The sequence below is a fragment of the Zalophus californianus genome, chromosome 12, assembly GCF_009762305.2.
Source record: "Zalophus californianus isolate mZalCal1 chromosome 12, mZalCal1.pri.v2, whole genome shotgun sequence".
NCBI lineage: Eukaryota > Metazoa > Chordata > Mammalia > Carnivora > Otariidae > Zalophus > Zalophus californianus.
In genome coordinates, this window is record NC_045606.1 from 104,026,183 (window position 1) to 104,032,011 (window position 5,829).

The window sequence follows — 5,829 nt, forward strand, 5'->3', positions numbered from 1 at the left end:
CGGCACTCGACGGGTCTGACCCACTGGCCCGCCCGGCTCTCCAGCTTGCACGGGGCAGCTCGTGGGACTTGCCAGCCTCTGAAGTCACAGGAGCCCACCCTTCACGTGCACGCGTGTGTGTGTCTCTATGTCCTATGGGTTCTGTTTCTCTGGGGCAGCCAGACTGATGCTCCAGGCCACGCAGCAGGCCCTGGGGTGAGCTGTGCTGCACTCACAGATCTGAAGCCTGGGGCTTCCACGGCCTCTGACCCGGCATCGGCAGAGATGCGACAATGACATCTCCTGGTCACCAAAGGACTGGCTGGGGTGAGCCGCCGGGGTTCTCAGACGTTGGATGGCATCCAGGGGTAATGAAACAGTGAGCTCTCCATAGCGTGTGGTCTTCAGCCACGAGCACCGTATGTCTACGCAGGACTCAAAGCTATAGGCAGCCCAGCCCAGGTCAGCACCCATGGTGAGCCGGGCACAGGAAGCCGTCACTGCCGTCACAGGGCACCCAAAGGACCTGGTCAGGGGCGCAGGTTTGCAGGCAGGCCGGCGTGGGGGTGAAAGGCTCCCGAACACCTCACCGGAGCCCTGAGACCTCCCAGGGGCCCCACAAGCTCCTTCCTGCCCAGCCATGTGTGTGTGAACAACGAGAGTTTCTTCACCTTCTTCAACCAAAACAACATGTCACAGCAGAAGGATGCAGAAGCAGACGGGAAAACCCAGCATCTTCGGCTCAGCCAGGCAGGGAAGAGATATACAGAAATGTAAATACAGCTGTTTGCTATGAAATATGTACGTTAGAATATAAAGGATTTATCAATGTTATTTTTAAATGAATTAATAAATATGGTTAAATGTTCTTGGTTTTTATTTTCCAATACAGAAAATATCTTTTTTTTTTAAGATTATTTATTTATTTTTTTGACAGAGAGAGACAGCAAGAGAGAGAATACAAGCAGGGGGAGAGGCAGAGGGAGAAGCAGACTCTCCGCAGAGCAGGGAGCCTGATGTGGGGCTCGATCCCAGGACCCTGGGATCATGACCTGAGCCGAAGGCAGATGCTTAACGACTGAGCCATCCAGGCTCCCCTAATACAGAAAATTTCTAATTGGTAATTTCTAATGTGGCAAATATCAATAGGTATAATTAACAGGAACAAATGCTCTTTGGGTCCCCTCAACTCCTGAGAGGCATGCTCCAGATCGCGGCTCTGCGCCCCTCCCCCACAACAAACCATCACCTTCTGTTCCTCGGCATCTGTCACGCGGGCCTCCCAGGTGAGGGAAAAACAGCAAACACATCAGGCTTTCCGTTTCCCAGGCTCTGTCCTAAGCCCTTTGCAAATATTGACTCACTTGATCCTCATGTAATGCCAGGAGGTGAGCACTATTTATTACCTCCCATTGATAGGGGAAGCACAGAGAGGTTAAGGCACTTGCCGTGGGTCACATAGCTGGGAAGGGGCAGAGCCAGGATCCACAAGCAGCCAGGCTCCAGGCTCTTAGTCGCTGGGCTGTGCTGCCTCCGACGCCAAATTGTTAGTTACTGATGCTCACTGGTCTGCGTTGTCTCAAACTACACTTGTGCTTTAATAGCAGTCTTTGATGTCCTGGCTCTGTGGTTTGCAGTCACAGGGGGTACGGCCTCCTGGGGCTGAAACATTACAAATACACAGCCTGGGGGGTGAACAGCAGAATCTTACTTCCTCCTGGTTTGGAGTCTGGAAGTCTGAGATTAGGGTGCAGGCAAGGTAGGCTCCCCCGGCACCTCTCTCTCTCTTCGCTGACGGCTGTGTCCAAACCTACCCTGCGCATCAGCACACCAGACCCTCATTAGGGCCACCCTAACCCACTGTGCCTCATCTTAACTCCTTGCCTGCAAAGATCCCGTGTCCAAATAAGGTCACGTTCGGAGGTACTGGGGGCTAGGACGTCCACATGTGAATGGGGAAGGGGGTGCATAATACGGTCTCTGACAATATCATACACCACAGCTGCGCTCCTGATACCGCTGAGGGTATGGGGAAAGTGTCCCTCTAGGGCCGGCCTGCAGACAAGGCCTTGGAAGGGGTATAAGCCCATGCAGGGGCCGGATCGAGTTAGACCCGGGTTTGCTCTGTGTTTCTCTCTCTTCTCCAACCCGGCTGGCAGCAGGGAGGGGACGTGAAGACTCTGTTTCTGCAGTGAGCCCTCGTCCTGCCCACGTGGACACAGGGGCAGTGACCTCCCTGGCGCCAACACGGTTTCTCCAGGCAACTCCGTAGGCCAGGCGCTGCTGGGAGAGGTCTGTCTCTCACCAAGTACTCCCTAGAGTTGTTTGTGGTAGGGCAGTGCTCACATCCCACTTACGGGGGTAAACTGAGGCACCATGCACTGACTCAGCAGAGGCCATATCACAGTTTCCTGGGAAGACATCTTCTGTATTCCTGGCCCACACACAGCGGCGTCACAAGGGGAGCCTGGCATCTTCCACAAAAGCTGTTTTGCAAAAGTAAGATAAAATAACGTGCAGATTTACAGAAGTGAGAGGCTAGGGGTTGATTATCAGCTAGTCAAAAGGCCTCCCTGAGAGGTTCATGTTCAGCTGGAGGGCGCCGTGGGGTGCTGAGTGCCAGGGGCCGGGCCGGCATGCCCTTCCCCTGCTCTGACACACCTCCCAGTGCATGTTTGTTCCTCAAACTTATCACAATGCGCAATTTGATTACACAATACATCAACTGTGGCCATTGGAGTTCTGTTTCTATGAAAACAGAGTCGAACGACTTTAGAAAGATTCCATAACGAGTTTGCCTTAAAAAAAAAATTGCCATTGTATTAGCTGTGGACAGGACACTTGTAGAAAATAGGGAAAATCATAACTAAAATCTTAGGAAAAAAACCTTTAAAAAAAAAAGGGGGATGCCTGGGTGGCTCAGTCAGTTAAGCATCTGCCTTCGGCTCAGGTCATGACCCCAGGGTCCTAGGATTGAGTCCCGCATCAGGCTCCCTGCTCAGCAGGGAGTCTGCTTCTCCCTCTCCCTCTGCTGCTCCCCCTGCTTGTGCTCTCTCTCTCCCAAATGATAAATAAAATCTTTTTAAAAAAGCATAAAATGTAGAAATCATAAAAATGTAGAACTCTATGCTAAGATTACGTTCTATCTTTAGTTCTCAATCCATCTTATTTTTTTAAATTTTCTTATCGAGGTAAAAAATCCATAAAACTAATCTTATTTGTACAGCTTGTGTAACTACCATGTGATTTAGGCTAGAGAACATTCTGGAACCCTAGCAAGTTCCCCAGTACCTTTACCAGTGAGTATGTCCCATTGAGTTATTATTCCTATGCATCCTGCTTTGGGCACACCCAACCTGGAAATCCCAGACCGTGACCACGGGTGTGGTTTGCACTAGGAAGGACCGACAGTTCCCGGCAGCGACCCATACTCCAAGAAAAGGCCATGGCCCCACGCTAAAAAGAGAAAAGTGAAAGAGTGCATTGGTATGTCTGAAATCCAAACAAGATATTTCTATAGCTTTTAAAAAAAAAGCATTCCTTGCTTTCAGGACTCTTAAAATTAACCAACCAGCCGAAAAACCTCTGTGAAGAGGATTTCTACCGTAGTTGAAATAGTAAAATGCACTTTACTTTGCAAAATTTTGACCTATTAGAGCCTTGTCTAGCTATTCCATTCCAGAGTTATCTTTAGTCTACTTGTTCAGTGCACAACATACTCTACAAGTCTGGTCCCCCCTGAGCACAGCACAAGGCATCTTGTGACCGTTCTCTGTGTGAATTCTGTTCCTCAACTAGACATAGTCACTGAGACCAAGTGAAGCCCTTAACTCCCTGCACCTAGTAGGTCCTTAATGATAAGTGTTAGTCAACCTGGAGCCAACTTGACATTTGTTTCTAATTTGGAGGAGTCAACACAGATGCAGCCACCTGGACATGCTCTTTCCTTTCTCTGTGCACACTGAATATCCCCTCCCCTGACACTCGGGTCCATGAGGTCATGGGCAGAAAGACCACGACCCCTTTCAGGGCAGGAATGTGTCTTTTCATCTCTGAGTACCAAACGGCATGAATCAAAGAGTGGATTCAGCCCCACCTGTCTCTACCAAATCTTGATGTTCAAGATTGTGAGCCCAAGGACCAGGCTGGTGGATGGAATCCTGCCCCCCCCCCCAAGAAGCTACGTCCAAGTCCCCAATACCCGTGAATGTGACCTTATTTGAAAATGGGTTCTTTGCCGACGTGATCAAGTGAAGGGTGTGGGTGAAGGGTGGGCCACCACCCCCACCCAACAGCTGGTGTCCTCACCAGAGAGAGGAGGGAGATTTGGGTCGCAGAGAGGAACTGGCCCCGTGAAGAAGACAGAGGGGGCCGCATAGCCCCACGCCACGGAGCGCCACGGACGGAAGCGTAGCCGGGAGCCAGCAGCGAGGCCTGGAACCTCTCGAGTCTCCTGCACAGCCTGCAGGAGGAGATTTCTGATGTTTTGAGCCACCTGGTGGGTCTCTTGCTGGTAACTTGAGGAGGTCCGAAGAACCGGGCCCTGAACACCGCTGTGGAACGGAGTCAGAGTGCCCACCCGCCCCGGGCCCGCGGTGGCTTCTTCTATTTGTTGTTCTCATCCCTCAGGATGGGCCAGCTCTGCCCACGTGGCTGAAACTCTCAGAGCCCTGGTTCCGGGGGAAAACACGCGAGGGCCCTGAGGATGCCCACCACCCTCGCCCCTCCAGCTCTGCGCCTTGGTGACCCAGCTTTGCCAGCTACTATTTGCCTGGTGGGGTGGCGGGGGTACCGGGGGCCACCCACCCGCGGCTGACCGATGCCTGTCAGGAGGCGCCTGGGCCCAGAGCCCACTGTCCCACGTGAGGGTGTGGATGGCTGGGCTGGGCTTCAGGATGGTCCTAGAGGGCTGAACCAGAATAACTGAATTACATCTGCTTTCTTTTCCCAATGCACCTGTACTTCGCTCAGAGCTAGGAATCTTAAGCCCAAAAGATACCCTGAGGGTCTATAAGAAAACCCCTCCCTGCCATGACCTGCTCCCACCTAAGGTCAGCAAGCTGGTGCCTTTAACCCCTTCTGACAAACAAGGAGCCCCCGTGGTCCAGGGTGGCCGGGTCAGGCGCCTTGCCCAGGGGCTCGCAGGCCGCCGGTGGCAGAGCGGGCTCAAGTCCCCGACACCTAGTCCTGGGAGACCAAAGGCCGCTTTCAGACCAGCCGCTCCCCAGCCCCATCCTCCGCCCCAGAGTCAGACTCCACAGCCTCTGTCCTTTCTCTGAAACTGCTAAGCACAGATGCTTCCGTGCAGACTTTGGGGGTGTGAAATCCTGTTACGCGGCTGGCCTGAAGTCTGTCTGTGGCATTGAACGTCGACATGCCCAAGGGCCAGGATGCTTTCCAGGGCTTCCGGGTTCAAAGCCTGGGAGTCTGGAAGATGATGATACCACTTACCTGGATCCCGAGGTTACTGGAGAAGGTGCCTGCGTGACAGATGACATGAGCTCAGCGTAGAAAAATAGGAAAGGAAAAAAACACTCATTTCAGACCTGATATAACACACAATCTGCTTGCAAAGCTGAAATATACCCAAATGAAGGCTCTAAAATGCGTTCTAAAGGGATTTATCTATAAGCACAAAATGAGGGGCGCCTGGGTGGCTCAGTCGTTAAGCGTCTGCCTTCGGCTCAGGTCATGATCCCAGGGTCCTGGGATGGAGCCCCGCATCGGGCTCCCTGCTCCGCGGGAAGCCTGCTTCTCCCTCTCCCACTCCCCCTGCTTGTGTTCCCTCTCTCGCTGTGTCTCTCTCTGTCCATTAAAAAAAAAAAAAATCCTTATAAGCACAAAATGACA

The 5,829-nt window shown here is 52.4% G+C and overlaps 1 long non-coding RNA gene across 1 annotated transcript; it reads right to left on the minus strand.

The window, feature by feature from the left end:
* Positions 1 to 2,106: 2,106 nt before the first annotated feature.
* On the minus strand, positions 2,107 to 4,416 carry LOC113911731. The gene is made up of 3 exons (XR_003516578.2): positions 4,288 to 4,416; positions 3,277 to 3,435; positions 2,107 to 2,465 (listed from the first exon to the last, which is right to left on the minus strand). It is a non-coding gene; the product is annotated as an uncharacterized LOC113911731 (long non-coding RNA).
* Between the last annotated feature and the right edge of the window lie 1,413 nt (positions 4,417 to 5,829).